Source organism: Eulemur rufifrons, chromosome 8, assembly GCF_041146395.1.
Source record: "Eulemur rufifrons isolate Redbay chromosome 8, OSU_ERuf_1, whole genome shotgun sequence".
NCBI lineage: Eukaryota > Metazoa > Chordata > Mammalia > Primates > Lemuridae > Eulemur > Eulemur rufifrons.
This window is the reverse complement of record NC_090990.1, coordinates 104757753-104779411: the sequence shown is the minus strand read 5'-3', so window position 1 is coordinate 104779411 and position 21659 is coordinate 104757753. Positions and strand designations below refer to the sequence as shown.

General features: G+C 37.3%; 1 protein-coding gene across 3 annotated transcripts in view; it reads right to left on the bottom strand.

The window, feature by feature from the left end:
* OTUD7B (OTU deubiquitinase 7B) overlaps positions 1-21659 on the bottom strand; it is a 55314-nt gene that overhangs the window by 28779 nt on the left and 4876 nt on the right. The window contains exon 1 of one of the 3 annotated variants that reach the window (XM_069480696.1): positions 2823-2955. The exons of the other annotated variants lie outside the window; for them this stretch is intronic. The gene's annotated coding sequence lies outside the window, so the exon portion shown is untranslated. Of the gene's footprint in view, positions 1-2822; positions 2956-21659 lie in introns of those variants that run through there. 3 annotated transcript variants of the gene reach the window in all.

Below are 21659 nucleotides of genomic sequence, written 5' to 3'. Positions count from 1 at the left end.
GTCTTTGGTTCTGACTCAGCACACAGAAAGGGGAAAAAAAGTGAAAACAAAAAAAAAAAAGAAAAAAAACCACGCGCCCCCCACCCCCACATGCACACAATGGCTTTCAACCTTCAGCCTTTCCAATAAAAAAGAGGAGGCACTCAAATATTTATTAATTGAATGGTATAAAGACATATTTTAACTGGCATCAAAATTCTCCAATCTTCCAACTGGAAGAACTTTTAGCAATTATTTAATCTATTGCCTGCCTCCATGTAAGAATCCTTCTATTACATCTCTGACAAATAAATCATTTAGTCTACTTGAATACAATGTCTCATAGAGACCTCATTATTTTGTCTTAATGTCTATCTTATTGTTAGAAAATACTTTCCTAAACGAAAGCAAAAGCTATCACCAGACCCCTCTCCCTATAACTTGCATATAATGGTCCTTATTTTGTTCCCTAGAACAATAAAATCTACTCCCATATGTGATGAAGTTTTCATGGAAAATTATTAGGTAATACATTTCTTTACATAAACATTTGTTGCAGATGAATATCACAATGTTATCATAGCTAGCCAGTGGCCTTTATTTTATAAAATCCCTTCTTATAATCAGTACTTGCTGGTACCTGTATTCATTTGTAAATGTTTGTGCTGACTCTATAAATTCAACATGCTAAATAGATGAAGTATTATATATCTTGTGCAAAATTCACTTCTGCTGCTATCTTTGCCTCTCACCCTTAATTCTACTTCCATACCTTTTTGAAGTGATGATAGCAAACAAGAATAAAAACTAACAAGTTAATATTAGTTAAGCACGTTCAAAAACACTATCTTATTCACTAATAACAAAACTCCTGCAGTAGGTCTAATTATTCCTAATTTATAGAGAAACAAAAAAAGCTTGAAAGTCAGGTGGGTGGCCCAAAGTCTGAACCCAGATAGTCTGAACCCATGCTCTTTCTACTGTATCTACTGCTTCCCAAGGGACTAGGGCATTATGGATTCCTGGGACTGTTCTGATTCTTACCCATTTAATTCTTTCACCATAAGAAAGCACTGTGCCTATCTCTCATATTTATTAAAGACTTAAACACCTGCCTTATATTTTCCTCACTTCAAATTCTACCATTTTCTGAGCAATTTCAACATCCACCTGCACAATTCACCTAACATTTCTACCTTAGAGTTTCATAATCTCTTCAAATACAAAGACCTCCATCTCTACTACAACAACTCAGACATGGACCCTACCATTTCCTGAAACCATTCTACCTCTAAATCTTAAACTCCAACAGCTTATTCTGGGCACAACCTCATCTCCTCTCAGCTTTTTCTCTCTACTTCTAAACATGCTTTCTCACCTCACTAAGATATCCAATCCCTTAAACACTTTATTAATTAATGCAACAAAAATTCATAGAGTGCCTACGTGTGTTAGGCATTATGTCCACGATTAAAAACATAACAGTGAACTAGACAAAAACTCTAGCTTCACAAAACTTCCAGTATGGAAGAAAAAACTCACAAAGTTTCACAAACAATTATAATAAAGAAATGTTGAGGAAAGGAGTGTTATCTCCTACAGGAAGTCAGGAAAAGCTTCCCCAAGGAAATGATGTTTCATATAAGAACTGAAGAATAGTAGCAATTGGAGAGACAAATTGGGAAAAGAAGAATGCTCCAAGCAAAGGAAACATATATCAAAGTTCTGTGGCAGGAAGTACCTTAGAGGTGAGAATGGTACAAAATGAGGATGAAGAAAGGGCCTAGTGGATCCTGTTAAAAGATTTGAGATTTTATCCTAAAAGTAATAAGAAGCCACTGAAGGGTTATAAGCATGGATAGGACATGATCAGATATGAATTGTTAAAAGATCACCCTGGTTACAGTTAGAATAGTTTGAAGGGAACATAAGCGGATTTAGGGGAAGAATTGGTTAGAAAATTATTGCAAAAGAGATGGTGGTGGGCTGGACCAGTATAATAACATGGAGAAAAATGGATTACACTTTGTCCCTTTTTGCCTAACTGAAAGTGAAACTAATGATTGATCACTTAATTTACTTTCCTGTGAAAATCTAGTTATTTTATCCTTCTATTTCATCTGTCCAACTTGAATGGATCCCACATTCAACTTCTCTGCTACTAAATGAGGCTATTGAGCAACATAAGATCACATAACCTTACAGAGAAATATGACTACTGACAATTGGTATTCAGCCTCCTTCCTTTCATTGAAACACTGCTGTCTTTTGCTTTGACTTTGGTACCTCAACCAATCCTCTCAGCTACTATCCCATACCTTTACCATTCTCCTTGAGCCTCCTGCTCAATCCGTATCACCTCCCCTTACTCCTGGCAAATTACCTTGCCCTCCTACTTCACAGAAAAATATAAATAAATTACAAAACAAAGCAAGAGAAGTTCCTTTAGGTTTCTTCCTCTGCCTCTACCTGCTGGTTGCTATTCTCCTCCTCCCTGAAAAATTCCTTGTCTTCAACCTACTAAAATGGGCTGCTACAGAAAGAGAATGACACTGACTTATATAATAGATAAGATCATCACAATCATCCTTACTGCTGATCTCTTTGTAGCATTTGATACTTACTGACCACTCTTCCTGTCTCTCTGGCCCTATGTCTTGCTCACCTTTGTGGACTCCTCTTCCTGTGCCTGCACCAAAAGCTAGTGCACCCACAATTCTAACCTTAGGCCTTCTATATTCTTATTTTATATCATCCCCACGAGAAACTTCATTCATGGCCCTAAGCAACCAAATGCTCCTTACTCCAAATGTACATGCAGCCCCACATTCTTTCCATCTCACCTGGGAATCCTACAGACATTTCAAACTCAACACATAAAAACATGAGTTTGCTGGGCACAGTGGCTTGCACCTGTAATCCTGGCACTTTGGGAGCCTGAGGCGAGAGGACTGCTTGAGGCCAGGAGTTCAAGACCAGCCTGGGCAAGACACCCCATCTCTACAAAAAATAAGTTAAAACATTAGCCATTAGGTGTAGTGGCTCATGCCTGTAGTCCCAGCTACTTAGGACGCTGAGGCAGGAGGATTGCTTGAGCCCAGGCATTAGAGGTTGCAGTGAGCTATGATGACACCACTGCACTGTAGCCCAGGCAACAAAGCAAAACTCTGTCTCAAAAAAAAAAAAAGAAAAACCAAAACCAAAAACATGAGCTCATTCTCTCATCTCTGTCCCCAACCCTTTCAAGCTATTCCTCTTCCAGTACTGCCTATTCTAGCAACTAGTACTATTATCACCCCAATCACCCAAGCCACAATCCTGGGAGCCACCCTGAACTTCTCTCTAGCCTTATCCTCACAAATAATCTTTTACTAAGTTTTACCAATTTTACCTTAAGGTCTCTCAAATCCATCCAACACTTCCCATAGGCTACAGCTCTTTTATTCTATCTCAAGTTTTCATAACCTAGACCCCAAGAAATAGCATCTTAACTTCTTCCTCTACCTCTCTTCAGCCAATTGATCAGCCCCTATAAGCAACCACTGAACAATTTAAAATGCAAATATGATAGTATTATATCTTACAGCCCTAAATTCTTCAATGGATCTCAATGACCAAAGCTTAACATCCAAATTCCTATACATGACAAACAAGGCCTTCATAATCTAGCTCTACCTAACTCTCCAGCTTTATCTACCTCCCATTATTCCCATCCTTATACTTGTAGTTCCCCAAGTATATCATGTGTTTCAAATTTCAGTTCCTTTGCACATATTTTTCCCTTTGCTTGGAATAACTCCTGGTCTAGCAGGTGAATTCTTCCTCTTCTTTAAGAGTAAATTAGGTACTACCTCATTTGCAAAACCTTCTCTAGCTTCCCAAGTTAAATTGCCCACTTCTTCCTTGGTGCCTCCAATGCACCTTGTACCACTCCATTTCTATCATAGTATTTATCACACTGTGTGGTATTTTTGTTTATTTACATGTTTGTCTTCCCACTAAACCAGGACAATTTGAGGACAGGAATCCTATCTTGTTCATCCTATAACCCTAGCATCCCAGCACCTAGCAGGCACTCAGTTTTTATTTAGATAAACTGAAGTATATTTGTACAGTACTCCCAACACACACACACACACACACACACACACACGAGTACTGTTGATAGTCAGTAAGTGTTGCACACAGGCAAGTCTAAAACAGTGGTTCATCTCAAAGACATTTGTTTAAGATTTTGATTAATTTTATTTATGTGATTTTATTTGCAACAGATTTCTCTTCCTAAACATTGCTTAGCTCAGACTAATAGCAAAATCAGTTTGCATGCTCAGAGTGTCCAACATACTTGACAGCAGAGAAAATGACCCCAAATAAAATACTGATTATAGATAATAGAGCTCCATTAAAATGCCCAAGAAACTACTAACTCTACATTCTCTCATCTGCAACATCCCCCAAAACTTCCACATTCTCTCTCTATATCCATTCTTCTGGTTCCACTGATGCATTAGAGCTGTGTTTGAGTCCTCTACAAGTCTCCCAAAACTTACTGGAAAATCGCAACATTCTAGACTGTCAAGTATTTTCAAAGGTCAAAGGCTCCCCCATGTCTGTGGTGTTTCAGTCCCAAGGAATCCAGACAAGAAGAGGAGGGGCAGAGGCACTTAGAAATTTCACACAATTCTTGATTAGGTGGGAGGGAGAGATGAATGATTGTCTTTGCAGAATTGTTTTTAGTTAATATGGGTCCCTCCACGTCAAAGAAACAAAATGTAACCTTCTTAGAAAGAGAATTTGATCAAGTCCATTCTAAAGGGACCTATATAACACTAAATCTTACAATCCTGAGTTAATAAGATGGGTCTGAAAGGAAGAAAAGTAAAAGAAAGTAGTATGCTAAAACTTTAGACATTATTTCATTTAAACTTCCAAACAGCTCTAAGAAATTTGTATCATTAACCCCATGTTACCAATGAAGATGCTAAAGCTCACAGAGGTTAGATAATATGCTCAAGGTTACACAGGTAAAAGTGGTAGAACCAGGATTTTTATTAACCCAGTCCACCTGACTCCAGACACCATACACTTACATTATACCACACTTAGTCCATCCAGGGCGGAAGACTGAGAAAACGTGGGCTGTCCACCCACGTCGAAGTCCACCCGCACTGCAACTCCTCTCAACTCCACGTCAAGTGAAAGAATCGGCTCTGGATTCAGACAGATCTAGATTTAAATCCCAGATCTACTACTTAAGGGCTGTGTAATCTTGGGTAAATAATATAACCATTTTGTGACTCAGTTTCTTCATGCATAAAATGGGGCAATATCTGCATTTCAGCTCTCTTGTTAGGATTAAATAATGTAAGATGTGTAAAGTCTTTAGAGCATCAGTGCCTGGCACACAGTAAGTCCTCAAAAATTGTCAGTTGCCTTTTGTCTGCCCAATTCCACCTTATATACTCTCCCTCACTCCACTGGTGCACAACACAGCCCCCATCCCTGTATCTTTCCTTCAAAAGCTTCTTCTACTCTTCCCAAACAAGCCTTCCAGTCCCACAACCATTTCCAAAGCACAATCTTAACATATACACACAGTGCCCAGCCTATCATTCTCATTCCAGTGTATTTCAACTCAAGCCTTCAAGAAAATGTCCTAAAAGGGCTCCCTTAGTTGTACCTTCCATCAGATGGTCCCTCAGAAATAACAGCAAAAGAAAAATGTCCGTTCTTTCCTAGATGTACAAGTACAGTTAAATAGCTCATTCATTCCCAAATCTCCAGGAACAGCAACTTCATACATAGTTACTGAAATTCTAATGTCTTAATCTACCAGTCCTACCTCCCTGCCTATACCCCTTACTACTACTCTATTCATTCCAGGTTCAAAGATTTTATAATATTCTCTTAATCTCACATATGTTGTCTATTTTTGGATTATTGGAAGAAAATGTTTACATATCCTTCTACTCACCCTGCACACTTCTGGGTTGTTTTCTACCTCCAATGCAGTGTATGTTTAGGGAATGTCTACTTTCTCCCCACTAAGTCAAACCTGGAGGGAAAAAAACCTCAACCCAATCATATAATTAACCACTTCCAAAACAATTTGTTTATTATATGCTGTTATAGATATACACCATTAAGGTCTCAAGAACTGGCCCCGTGGCTTTATCACTACCACTGGGATATGTGTATGTCAGAACAAAATTTAACTTTTTTTCAAGACCTTCTAGTTTTGTATCAAGTTTACAAATAGACAAATCCCATTAACAGCCAAATGCTAACATAAAGATCAGGGAGTAGGGCACAGAGAACTTGTGAACTGGTATTTGTTTCTTCAGTGCTACTGATAAAGGCTTCTTGGATTACAAGAAGGGAAATTTAATTATTTAAATTATTTAATTTAATTTAATATTTAATTTAAATAATTATAAATTTTATAATAATTTTAATTTTTATATTTATATATAAATATTTATTTAAATTTATTTAATTTTTTATATTTAAAATAACTATAAATTTTATAATAATTTTAAATTAAATTTAATATTTAATTTAAATAATTTAATATTTAATTTAATATTTGATTATTTATTTAATTGGGAAATTTAATTATTTGGAAGGCTTACACAATGGAAGTGACCATTGGAAAAATAGGGGCAGAGTCATAGAGAAATTCTATTATTATAATAATGGCACACCAATAGTAGTACCTTGACTAGAAACAGAAATCATTTTAATGTTTATTTTTCAGATCCAGACCAGTATGTCTATTTGCCACACACAATGAATTTTTTCTTTTTCCTTTCAGCTAGGGCCAAGGATAGTCCATGGTTTGGGTTCTCAACAAATTCAACTTTTAAAAGAAAAGTCTGCAAAAACAAAAGTTCTACTTGAGCCCTTAAATATTTTGATTACTGAATTTTTGACACAAGAGGGGGAAAAACTCCTTCAAATCAACAGAGGCTAGGCAAATAGGAAAACACATTACTTCTCTCACATCAGTCCTCAAACATTCCATAGCTAACAACCAACCATCTCTCCTCTTCTTGATTCCTATTAGTCATTTTACTATCAATTATAGAATTTCCATTCAAAGGGGGAAACAGCAAAAGGAAAAACATTCAAATTACTACACTATGTGCTCTTAGTTATCCACAGGAAATTAATCCACTTCACAAATTTCTTCTGGTAAATTTATTTCCCTCAGCATACAACTACTAGTTTTTTAAAAAGAAATTTGGCATTTATAAAATTATACAATTCACTTCAAAGAAAGACACTTTTTATTACTATTATTCTTTAAATTCTCCATTTCTAAGTTTCATAGTTCCATCTTTCTTGGCCATACCTAAATCTTGTTTGAACTTCTATAGGCCCAGTATTCAAAACATGCACCCAGCACTTACTGTTATCATATACTGCCTTGTAAAATTAATTGGCCTTCCCAATACTCACATCTTAACTCTCCAATGTGATTATTAGTCATTCATTTAAAATTTACCAAGTTAGTCCAACATTTACCAGCCACTTTCCTGGGGCCTGGGGATACAAATGAAGAAGAGAAGCCACAGACCTACTTTCAAGGCACTCCAGTCTGGTGGGAGAAATGTAAACATGTTATTAGTGCACACTAGGGTAGAAAGAGATATAAGGAGCAATCAGCTTACCCAGATGGGTTAGGGAAGCTTCTCAAACTTTTAGCTTTTTTTTTTTTTTTTGAGACAGGGTCTCACTCTGTTGCCCGGGCTAGGGTGCCGTGGCGTCAGCCTAGCTCACAGCAGCCTCAAACTCCTGGGCTCAAGCGATCCTACTGCCTCAGCCTCCCGAGTAGCTGAGACTACAGACATGCGCCACCATGCCCAGCTAATTTTTCCTATATATTTTTAGTTGTCCAGTTAATTTCTTTCTATTTTTTGGTACAGATGGGGGTCTCGCTCTTGCTCAGGCTGGTCTTGAGCGATCTCCCGCCTCAGCCTCTCAGAGTGCTAGGATTACAGGAGTGAGTCACCACACCCGGCCTTTTAGCTGAGTCTTTAAGGATGTGTAAAAGCTCACAAGGCTGGAGGACAAGAGTACATCCAAGAGAGAATTAAGATCCTTGAGGTTTGCACTTTTCTTTTATGCTTTGAAAAATTCTAAACAGGCCTAACACATTGCTTAGCACATAATAGATGCCTAGAAAATATATGTGGTTCTAAACTATTCATGCTAGTCCATGTGTGTTGATAATGAAAAGCTATCTATACCTAAAATGGGCTTGTGAATTATTTACTGATTTCAAATTTGTCCTATCAATATGTATAATCCAAGTTGATATGAATAAATATAACTTATATTTGTACAGTGGTCTGTTCACTAATAGCTTCTCCTTTGTTATAATTTTTATTTTTAAAGCACTTTTACAAATATAGCCTCATCATAAAAATTTTTTTAATTAAATACCTCTTGAGGCTTTTGATCCCATCTTTTGTGATGGTATTAACACACCCACACATACACACAGAGAAGTTTACAAAGCTTAAATGATACCCAGATAGCAAGGAGGTTGGACCTATGTATTCTGACTCTGAATGCAGGGTTCATATCTGTTTTCCAGGGATTTACAGCAAAATCGGATCAGTCTAGCCATGCAAACTCCACAAGCTAAAGAACTCTTAATACTTTGCTTTCTAAAATATTATACATGCTCACCACACTGTTTCCTAACCACTACTATCCTCCCTAAACCCTCACCAAACCCACAAACACACACACTTCCAAGTTAGAGTTAATAAACAGAAACTTCATCCCATCGTAACATGAGCACTATTTGGGTCTCTTATGCCTTTTGAAATAATAATTTTTCTTTTAGAAGCAAGCAAGTCTCTTATATTTATGCACATAAAATCAGTTATGAGCATATAATATAATCTGGTCATTCTAGTCTACTTGGGAATATAGTCTATATACTTCTATTATTGTATAATTAACACTTTAGGTCTTATGTGAAACAAACAAACTTGAGGTACAGAAAGTCAGACTATTTTCCCTGTTTGGCACTTTAGAATTATGGACTTTTAGAACTAGGCCATCAGAGATCATTTCATTCCACACCTTCAAGTTACAGATATCAACACAGAGAAGAAGGTAAGTGGTAGTAAGTGACTTGTCCAAAGTCACTGAACTAACTAGTAGTAAAACTGGGTATAGAACATAAATCTGTTGACTCCCATTCCAGCAATCTTTACTTCACTTCACATATATCAATAGTTCTCAATTCTCTAGGTAATTCATTTTGTGGACTTATTAAAACTGCCTGAAATCAAATCATCGTTTTTGTTTTGCTCATTACCACTAAAGATATAAACTCAATTTAGAAGTATCCTTCTAATGTTACAGCCCTAAGGTCTGAAGTTTTGTAGCAAGAGGATAAGGCAAAATTATATGTGACATAGGAATAATTTTTCTTCTTTCTATTGATAATTTGAAGCTGTAATATACTTCTCATATACTATTCAGAAATCACCGCTATAGCTAAATTTTGAACAGGATAAAACATAAAATAAAACCAAGAGAGAAATAAAGCATCAACTTTTAACATACTATATTACTTCTCCTTGTTCAAAAGTGTAAAGCCAGAAAGCATCAAAGCAATAACTTTCCCCATATTCATGTTTATTCAAGTTTATTTTTCAGAATAAAATAAATAAATACTATTTCTTCTTCTCCTTAGGAAAGGCCACCATCAGTACAGTAATGCTCGGGTGACTGCAATTCTCCCTGATGAAAACCTTAACCTCTTAACTCAGTCATTCAACAAGCACCTACTAAGGACCCTGCTTAATGTAGACTGCTAAGGGAAGAGGATGCATCAGCCAATATGTCATCATCCCTGCTTTCTAGAAGTTCATCTAATGGGCTGGTTACAGAGAAAACTCCAAGATAGGTATCAGGTAACTTCCTTTATTCAACAAAGATTTACTGAGTACCAGAACAGAGATAGAAAAAGATGAAGAGGAAATTTTAAAAGGTGAGAGGTCTTTTACTTTACTAAACAAATTTAGTAAACAACTTGCTCTTTTGGATTATTAAAATTATGTGTTTCTCTCCAAGAATGCCAGTCATCAGAAGTTGACTGTAAGGGCTTTTGATGATATTACCTAACCAAGTATTTTGGTCAAAGGCACTCTTTCCTTACTATTAAATTTGGGAAGCCAAGCAGAAACTGATCTGGACTGATACTTTTTTTTAATAGCTACTGTATGAGATCCATATTATAAGGATATGATTGATCTTGCCAAAAACCTGGGATGAGTTGTTTTTTATGTAGATAGATGCCTCCAGTAGAATGTACTATAACCTTCTAAGGTCAAACATATTATAAATCCTATTAAGCTTTCTTGTCCCATACAGAGTGTTTCAAAGTAGACAACCCTTCACAATGGCATAGCACCAGGCCAAGTTTTCAGAGTGACATGTCTCTGCTTTTCCTTCCCCCTTCCACAAAAAATACAAAAGGCATAAATTTGTACATAAGTCATCTGGCAAGTATCATATTGCCCTCTGAGTCAGTCTTTCTCCTTGAAATTAATTCAACAAACCAACCCTTCTAAGAATGAGTCCTATCCTATTATTATTTTTAATATTATTATTGGTAGTGGTAGTGGCGATAGCAACAACTGCTAGTTTTGTACTTCATGAAATTCTTTCAAATATATTATCTCATTCACTGAAAAAAAAAATGGAGAGAGGATAAAAGGAAATATCACAGGCAACTACCTCAAACATCAAGCTAAATTTAACTGGAATTGAAAAGAAAGCATTTTGATTTTACCAAAGGGTCAAGAAGTTACTTCTATCAAAAAAGCATAGGACTGACTCTAGCAAAGCAAAATCACAAATTTCCCCTTAAACTATGCCCTTAAATCCTAGGCCTAATTGATTCAATTTGTAAATGTTAAAATCCTAGTCTCAGCAAGAATCTGATACTATAAATCTTTGTTACCCCAATCACTTTTCTAAATGCTTCACCCACAGTTGAATGCTTAATATTCTTCTAAAGAAGGAATACTTAACAATGAAGAAGCTGCCCTAGGAAGACAAACTGACAACTTCAGCAGTCACGTGCCTTTTCAAGATTTAACTAACATTTACTGTGAACCTATCAAGTATCACATATTACTTATGGGTTAGACACATCCACATAAATCATCTCATTAACCTTATCAGCCATGCCCAAATACTCCTGGATACCCAATTCCAAATAGCTGTAATACTTGCAACCTTGATCCCACCTAATTAAACCTTAGAACTCAACTAGAACTCGATTCCTATTGAACTCAGCTCCTCACCCTTACAGTCTTAAGCATTTTTTAATGATTTCTATTAGGTAATGCAAAAAGAAATCCTTGTGCTTGTTTTTAAACTGCTAATCCCAGAATAAATACCACTCATTCCAGGTACGGCACATGATGATAATAGTCATAATCTAAAACAAGTACTTGTCTTGGATAGCACAAGCTAAAGAATAAACCTAGAATGCTAACAAAATTGAATTTCAGCAGGGCAAAAGACATTGAATTTTGATATTCTTCTCAATCTCAAAACTCCTTTCTATTCCTCTGAATACAGAAAACTTTTTCTATTTGAAGGAAGTTCAGAAGGCAAGTTTGACCCAAGAGTCTCTACTCACATAATCATCAGAAAAAAATGGGGGGAAAAGATAAAATATTCCAACTGGCATAACCACATTACAATGTTAACAACATATTACTGACCATTGTGCTACAAGAAAGAACTTGCAAGTGTGGCAAGGAACTTTCAAGAAGCCAAGGACACAAACAAAACTCTCCTAGTCCTCAAAGCACAAACACATCCAAATGTCAAAGCAGGTCACATTGTCCAGTTTATACCCAGGTACAAATGGCGGGGAAGAGGGAGGGGGAAGAGAGGAACAGCATTATTGGGTAGGTATGCTTGTCAGCACCAAGACAGATTTCTTTCATGGATTCATTAAGAACCTTTTTAACAAAAAGATACTGGGAGTTACACCTATTTTTATGACTTGATTTATTTATGTATTCACAGAGAACATGCAATAAATGGCAGCATAACATAATAATGGTTGCAGATGTTCCTTTTGGAATCTGTCAGACTTGTATCTAAATCCTAGCTCTGTTGCTTTCTTGATTTGTGACCTTGGGTATGTTATTTCACTTCTCTGTGCCTTAACAGGGACTTTATCCGACATTCACTATGGTATCCTTAGCACCTTAAACAATGCCTAAACCACAGTAATAAATATTTTGGATTAACTAATCTGTAATTGGGCATAAGAATATATATTTTATGGAATTGTTATGAGTATTAAAGTGATATATAAAGCGTTTATTATAACTCAGGGTAGGGCTTCACTATTAATTAGTCAAGTTTTCTTCCCTTTATTTCCCAGCCAGGTCAGAAGTTATGACAGAAGAGCCATGGCAAGGAATAAAATGGAATAAAGGTGGCAGAAGCCAAGCATTAGAAGTCACTTTCTACTAGGGACCTAGTCATAACATCCAAGAATATTTAGTCTTGGCAGATAAAATTAAATAACAATGCCAGCCCTTACAGTAGGTGCATAATAAATGTTAGTTGATTCAAAAAAATAGTGTTTTGGGCTGGACACAGTGGCTCACGCCTGTAATCCTAACACTTTGGGAAGCTGAGGCAGGAGGATTGCTTGAGGCCGGGAGTTTGAGACCAGCCTCTCTACAAAAAATAGAAAAAAATCAGCCAGGTGTAGGAACACTCGCCTGTAGCCCCAGCTACTTGGGAGGCTGAGGCAGGAGGATCGCTTGAGCCCAGGAGTTTGAAGCTGCAGTGAGCTATGAGTGTGCCACTGCACCCTAGCCCAGGTGACAGAGCAAAACCCTACCTCAAAAAAAAAAAAAAAAGTTTTGAATCCTCAGATATCTGTTACCACATAGATAAAAGTAATAGCAAAAAAGGAAAGCAGAAGGAAAAGAAATAAAGAAGAAAGAAAAAAAGAAAGAAAGAAAGAAAAGGGATGAGAATGAGTTGCATCTTAAATATACCTGACTACATTTTTTTTTTTTTTTTTTGGAGACAGAGTCTCACTCTGTTGCCTGGGCTAGAGTGCCGTGGCGTCAGCCTAGCTCACAGCAACCTCAAACTCCAGGGTTCAAGCGATCCTCCTGCCTCGGCCTCCCGAGTAGCTGGGACTAAAGTTGCATACCATCTTGCCCTGCTAATTTTTCTATTTTTAGTAGAGATGGGGTCTCACTCTTGCTCAGGCTGGTTTTGAACTCCTGAGATCAAGCAATCCTCTGCCTCAGCCTCCCAGAGTGCTTAGGATTACAGGCATGAACCACCGCACCCAGCCCTGACTACATATTTAAAAGCCAAATATAAAAGATTTTTAGAAGGCTATTCAACCCTTTAAAAATCTCCTGTAAGTAAAAATACTCAACTGATTCACAGTATTTACTCTCTTTTTTAGGTAATAAGATCTGTGTAAGTAAATTGTTCTTAATTGCTGACACGGTAAGTAAGCCTGAAATATTTGGGTCCAAAACTTTCTTCATCCCTTTATTCCAAAAAGACTAATGTGTCTTTGAGGCTACTTCACACACAGCTTGTAATCCCAGCAGCCTACCTACTTGGAGCGGTTAGGGGGAAATATTTCATCTTCAAAACTGGGAGGCAGAGAGAATATGCATTTAAATCCAAATTCTGAAGGAATCTTTCCCCTTGAATATGAAAAATTCAATCTCAGAAGAAGATAGTTTTAAGAGACCCTGTTGCATTATAAGCCTGATAAGTAAGCATACAATTTAGTGTCTAAATACAATGAAAACCTATGCAGAAGTGAAACAGCTTGTGGTTAAACCTCATCATATTGTGGTCTTCAACTTCCCATTTCATTTCCCAGGCATCTGCTCTGTTTTTAACCACTTGATCCACCTCCTCTTAAGCAATATGAAATAGTAGAAAAACCACTGAACAACAATCAAAAGAATGGGCTCTATACTAAGTTCTACTATAATACTTACTAGGTATGCAAACGTAAACCAGTCACTGAAAACTCTCTGAAATCAGTATTAACAGAGAATAAGGGGCCAGATTCAGTGCTTTACGAAGTTTTCCACCAAGGAACCCCTTTGGAGAGATGTATCAGAAACCAACCAAACCTAGCTCCTTTATTGCTATAACCCAGATTGAAAACGTGTGCATCGTTCTTATTTCACAACAAGTTATCAAATTCTATTTATTTCTCTTCAGATCACTCAAATCTCTCCCCCTTTCTTCATTACCATCACCCTTGTAGAAACTCCTTTCCCTAGACTATTAGAACAGTCCTCTAACTGGTCTCTCTTCCTCCATTTTACACAAGGTTGAATTAGTTTTCCTAAAATACTAATTTACACATACAATTCCATGCTTGGGGATTTTCCACTCTAAGTATATAAACCAAACCCTTTGCCTGAGATGTAAGGCTCTAATTTATCTAATTCTCCAACTTTATTGATCTCATTGCCCTCCTAGGTGTACGCTGTGCTGCAAACTACTTGTTCTGCCCCCAAAACAAGGTGAGCTCAGCTCACTGTTCTCCTGCCTTGAATGCCTCTATACTTACCTAGTCTTCTCTCTTCTCGAAGGTCTAGATTACCCTAAAGATAAAACTTTTCCCTATCTATTCCCTCTAAACTTCTCTATAACTCTATGTAAGTGTACTCTTCACTTGGTGCTTAGTACTTATGACTTTATGTCACTATTTATCTCGTTCTGCAAATATTCAGTGTTCACAACTAATTACTGAGTTCTTGATGACTTATATTAATAACTGTTTCTATACCTGAGGCCTAACTTTTCAGAGAGTAGATATCCAAAAAACTGTTGTTGATGGTAATATTACCTTGAACAAGTCATTTAAGTTTCCTGGTCCTCATTTTCCTCACCCAGAAAATGATGATAATATGTAAATTTCCTTGCAGTTCTAAAATACTATTTGATGATATACGTACTGCTCCAAAGCCTGTATTTCTCATATTTCTTTTTTTCCTATATGTGCACTTATGTATATTTAACTATGTCCTATTTAACCCGGAATGTCAACACCCAAGGGACCAATTCTCCTACTATTTGTTTATTTACTGGATAACGCCTCCTTAGTGCACCCTGCCCGGGTTCTAATACACACCAGTGTTCAGTGGAAAAGATTTTATAGTTTCAATCAGGCAGCAAACATCAAGAGAAATTTGTATAATTTTTTTTATATTTTAATTTTCATAATGAACTAGTATATTACAAAAAATTACAAAAATGTGAGAGAGAAGGAATTTACTGTTGTTAAAATGAGGGGCCACTTTGTGCCGAATAGCCAAGAATTTACTTTAGGCAACAAAAGAAGCTAGGAAGATGCAGCAACTCTAAAGTCTAATTCTCAAATTCTATTTTCAGAGTTCTGAGAAGGAGTATGATAAATCTCTATCCCTGGTCAGTAAATAGAGACCAAGTATTCTTCATGTCAGAGAATCTTGTCCCTTAGAACAGATGGAAAAGTTCTGGAAATGAACAGTTTAACACTCAGCCAGGTAAGCTGCTAGTTCAAAGGAGAAAAAAGCAAATGCTCACAAAGAAACACGTAAGAGGAGATAAGTTTTCAAAACAGATGGGAACTTGCTGTTCTAAAATATGTTTTTGTTAGCAGCATTATATTTTCCCATTGTCTTGCCTCAATTCCTCACATGAAACTATCAAGATTTTTTAACACCAAAGCCTCAGAGGAATTTTTTTCTTTGATGTCAGTTATTAATGATTCAAAAGGCACTAGCAGACCAACTCATTTTAAATGACCCTGACTTTTCAAGTAACTATTTTAGAACACAACACTGATACTTTCAAAGCTGCATTCTATATATGATACTTTCCAAGTTGCTATCTGTAGTAGGTGGCCTGGATACAACTTTGACACAGTTAAGGCACAAGGTTTATAAGGAATTCTAAGCCAGGTTTTGATGGATAAGAGGAAAGAGAACCTCTTTAAATGTTTACACCTATCCCCCTTTTTCCACTGCTACTCCTCAGTCCTATTCTATATTATCTGCTAACTCCTATCCACTGTTTCTTTGCTCTTTCCCCTGACTTCTACATTCCCCTCCTCCCTCCCCTAAGAACAGTTCTGAGAACCACAAGGTAACAGTCCGGTGCTAGGAGCCAGGGCTTTTGCCCTCTTCCCTGTTAAGTCCCCAGATAAAACCAAAGGGTCACAGGCAATTTTCTCTTCCATGGTTTTCCCCACCACCAGATCCCCCTTACCAAGACTAGAGAGGAGACATAGGAGTAGGAGATAAGGAGAAGAGAAAGAAACTAATAAGAACTATAAGCTCATTAAAGCCAACTCAATTATATGTAGATATTTATGGCAAAAGTTTTCATCTCAGATTTCCCAGAGCCTACTCTGACCTGCAATTCTCACACATTCCCCCACAACTTTCTCTAATGTACTAAATGTGAGCTCAGAAATTTAAAAAAAAAAAAAAAAAAATCATCAAAAATCTGAGCTAAAGATGATTGCAAAAGAAAATCAGTTGCAACTTAAGTTCAGAAATGCATTTTATAAGTATAAATGGATTTAGGATTATTTACTTCAAAAAAGTCCATGATATTGCTTTTCAGAAACCCAAGAGGAAATCAAGACCTGATGTATTAGGTTTAAACTATACAAAATTGCCAAGAGTCGACTGTTTTTTACCTACAAGATAGCAATTTTGTATAGTTCAACTTAATGTTTAATTTCCTACTTGGGGGTAGGGGCATCTTCCATGAGGCCAAAACAATGTTATATTGGACTATACATTACAGAACTAAAAGTTTCAAAATACGCTGAGATACAACCTGGCCTCATCAATAAAAAAGGAGTGTGGTTAAAAGTGTATATACATGTATGAATGTGTGTATCAGGCTTTATTCTTTATGAGCCACAGAATTCCTGGTCCTGAGCAGTACTTGGTAAGTGAACAGACAGGCTGTTTTTTCTTAATGCCCATTTCCAGTGAAGGTGTCAAGACCTTGATGACAAAAGCAGAATCTGATAGCCAGCAAAATGAGTCTGGCTACAGGAGCACACTGCCTCAAAAGCCACCAGGATCAATTCCCAGGAGTTTCCCCATTGGGATGATATCACCTATCAACTCTCACTTCAATTTTTAAGGAATGTTTGCTCTCACCCCCTGCAGGAGGTTAGTCTTGACTACTCTCACCATTAATATGCATTTTTATATAATTTTCAGTGCTGAGTGCTTCTTTGTAAGCTTTATTTTTCATGGGGACCACACCAATAGTCATAATTAAATTAATAGTTCACCAATACAAAGGATGGTCTTTACTTTTTTTATTCATTAATGTAACCATGTAGTCACTAGTGACTAAATGCCCACTATGTGTAAGTTACCGTGGTTAGCCCCACAAGGGATACAGAGATAAAAGAGACTACTTAATCTGCTCTCAGGGAGCTTACAGTGTGGTAGAAGAGGTATGCCAAGGGAATAAATAAACCAAAATACAAGAATATACAACTACCACATGACAAAGTACCAAGTACCAATGATAGGAGGATTCAGCAGTAGAAAAGATCACATACTGTTGGAAGAAAAAATCAGGAACATTCTGATGATGGAATAGATAGTTTACACTTGGACTTTAAGATTGGGTAGGGTTTTTGTTGTTGTTTTTTTACCAGAGCAAGTGGGGAGGGCAATAGAAGAAACAGGTTTAAAGATTTAGTGATGGGATGAACTAGATCTACATGTAGACATATCTGAAAAGTAATGTTCAAAGAAAAAGTTGCAAAAGGATACAGTATGATTCTGTTTACGTGAGATTTCAAAACAAAACTACATATTGTTTATGAATATATATATATGAAAAAAGTATAAAATATGAAATGGAATAATGTATACCAATTCAGGCTAGTAGTCAATTCCTAGGAAAGAGGAAGGGGTAAAGGATGTAGGTTGGGACTTTAGCTATATCTACAACATTTCATATTTTAAAGAAAGCAAGAGACCTAAAGCAAATATGACAAAATGTTAATATCCATTAAATTTGGGTTGTAGGCTCAAAATTATCTGTTAGGGTTTTTTCCCTGAAATTTTCTAAATGTTTGAAATATCTCATTATGCAAAATTTACAAATTAAGAAAGGACCAGGTGATAGGAAGAACAGAGGAGTCAACACAAAAAGAATAAGCAGGAGCAGGACGGTCCCCTAAACATTAGGGGTATGCTTGATTAGCTCAGTTTTAGACTCAAGAGGAGCCTTCACATCTCTCAAACAGTGTGCACAAGAGGTGCTTAGATCAGGGGGCTGACAGTAATAGACAAGAAGGAATTGCCATCCAAAATCAGATAGCTAAAGGGAGTGAGAAACACCTTCCCACATAATTTAAATGCCGGTGTAACCAAGTCATCTCCCCTAAAACAAAACCAAGGGACCTTCCAGTTACATAGGAATTTCCGATAAGGACTCACTGTGAGTAGTTATTTTGTGTCTCCTCTCTTCCCTCCCCTCCCCTCTCCCAAGCATTCATAAACAAAAACAAAATGTACCCTCGCCCACTTGAGAAAGAATTAAGAATTGGCAGCTCTGTTAAAGTGGACAGCTTCCAAACCAAAACCCTTCTGAACTGGGAAAGATGTTGACAGAACTCAGAGAAAAGAATTAAAAATCACAACTCAGTCAGGCGTTGAGAAAGGCCTATCAGTGAAAGGTATCCATCCTTCTACACTCCCTGAGATCCAGCTTCCCCCAGGGAAATCTAAGGGCGCCTAAGATGCCCTCTATCCTGTTCTTCCAATTTCATCTAGCAAAAATGACTGATGCACAAAATCCAAACTCTCATTTAGCACTTTAAAAATCAAATGAAATTAAAAATACATATAGGGAAGAAAGATTTAGAATCTGAATATAATGACAATTCTTTTTTTGTCTTAGATAAATATATTTTTTGTCAGTACCCAATTTATCATAGCTTATTTCTTTTAACAAAAGTTTCACTGGCACAACCTAAAACTAAGTTTAAAAGAAAATAAAGGAAACTTAGCAAGAGAGATAAATATACTCAATACAACAAATACCTTGACATTCTTCTACATTTGAATCATTATAGCTAAAGAATCCTAACACCCTACTCATCCCACTCCAGGGCACCCAACCGCCCCAGGTCAAAAGTCCCTCTTCTCCATGGTACTCTCAGGGCAGGCCTTCCTCAGACAGACCTAGGAAAATACTACTGTTCACTTGGGACTGGTAAAAATGACAGTGGAATGAAATGACATTAATTCCCTCTGTCTTCCAGTACAATACAATGTGGCAGAACAAAACAAACACTGGAATGGGACTTGGAAGAGAACAGAGAGGTGAACTCACATTTACCTACCACATACCAGCCACTGAAGACTGAATTTTAGACCAAGCTATCACCAAACCACTTCTGTGATCCTGAGTTAACCTCATGTATTCCACTTGAAAACAACTGAGGAAGACTAAGAGAGCATAAAAGTCCTTCCAGTTCTCTGATTCCAGAATTCCATAAACATGATCATTTTCAACAAATTTGTTATGGTTAAGCATAATGAAGTTATTAAAAGGCCTTTTGCTTTGTCCCTCTCCAATTTATCCTACACACCACTGACATAAACAACCTTTCTAGGATGTGAAACTTATTTTATCATCCAATGCTTAAAATCCATAAATAGCTCATCATTTATTGCAAAACAAGATAAAGCTCTCTGTGATCCAGCTTTGCCTACTTCTCCAGCCTCATCCTTGCCCTCCAAACCTGTCTCCGGCCATAATAATTACTTAAAAGTTATCTGAAGAAGTCTGGCTATTGCATTCCTTTAAGCTTTTGTTCAAGCTTTTCTCAGACTGGAAAGTGCTTTTCCCCATCATCTGTAGGGTGTATGCTTAATTCATCTTTCAAGACTCAGCTCAGACCAGGCACGGTGGCTCACGCCTGTAATCCTAGCACTCACTCTGGGAGGCCGAGGCGGGAGGATTGCTTGAGCTCAGGAGTTTGAGACAAGTCTGAGCAAGAGTGAGACCCTGTCTCTACTAAAAATAGAAAAATTAGCTGGGTGTCATGGTATGCGCCTGTAGTCCCAGCTACTTGGGAGGCTGAAGCAGGAGGATCACTGGAGGCCACGAGTTTGAGGTTGCTGTGAGCTAGGCTGATGCCAGGGCACTCTACTCAGGGCAACAGAGTGAGACTCTGTCCCCCCCATCCCCCAAAAAAGACTCAGCTCAAGTGTTATTTCCTCAGAGAGGCTCTTTACAACCTCTGCATGCCCACGGCAGAACTGACCTTTGGGATCCCATTCTCCCCGCTACATAATTCGCATAATTCTATCACAGCATCTATCATACTTCGTACCACCTACATATTTACACATCTGCCTCCTCCCATTGGACCCAAAGCTTCCTCAATGCCTAGGACAGTAGGCATTACAAGACAGGAGACATTCAATGGATATCTGACAGAGTAAGGAGTAGAAGAGAAAACAGGAAAGAAGGAGGAACCAATTAAGGTGGCCAGGAGTAGGAAATGCCAGTGCTCAGGTTTATCAGTACCACTTTCTTTGCCCTTCTGCTCTTTCCCTAAACTCCAGTTCTCAGAGAGCTTATTAACTCTCTTGGCTACAGCTATTACACCTATGCAGATGAACTAAAAAACTGCATTTCCAAACTTACTAATCCTCACCTCTACCCCAGCTTTGGGCTCCTAACTCTCACAACCAGAATAGCTCTCATTTGGACATGTCATTGCCACTTTAAATCCAACGCATCCCAAGCTGAACTCATCATATTCCCTTAAAAAATGAGGTAACTTCTTTATCCCAGTCAATGTCTCAGATAACCAGGCTTAATATGTCATTGTCACACTTGACTCCTCACCCTTCTTCATCTCCCACATCCAGTCCTCACTAATTTCAATTTTTCCTTCACAATCTCTTTTTCATTCTTTCTTCTCCTTTGCCCACCCTCCATAACTCTAATTTGGGCCTCATTACTTCATATACCCCAGGTGTCAACCTCCCTTCCCTCCAAGTCAACCTGTGTCTTACTATCATCATACTGCTATCCTAGTCAAAAATCCTCAGTGGTTCCCTATTTCTATCATTTAAAATATAAACTTGTAAGACCCCTATAAACATAGCTCCAAACCAACCTGTCTACCTTCATTTCACTACCAGTCATTACTGTTCAGGCCAGTCTCATCACTGCCCCAAGAACATCTCAGGTATGGTCCCGTTTCCAAGCTTTTTCAGCTCCAAAATGATTTTTTTATTCCCTTCATCTTCATCCCTTATACCTAATATACTTTTAGTTAAGATCTGAAATAAGTTATAATTCCTCTGTGATAACATTCATAACTACCTGCACACTCTTCTCCCAAAATACCTAGGGTATGAGGTCTGTACTATGCAACTGATAATATACTTTCGCATTTTAAAATTTTGCCTGGCATATTAATAGGGGCTCAATAAGTGTTCATTCCTTCCTGTTCCCCTTACTCCCAGCTGGACTATAAACTCTTCAAAGGCATGAAGTTGTCATTTTTCCTAATCCTCCACAGCACCTAGCATAGAATTAAATTCATAGCAAGTCATTGAAAATAATAGGTTAGT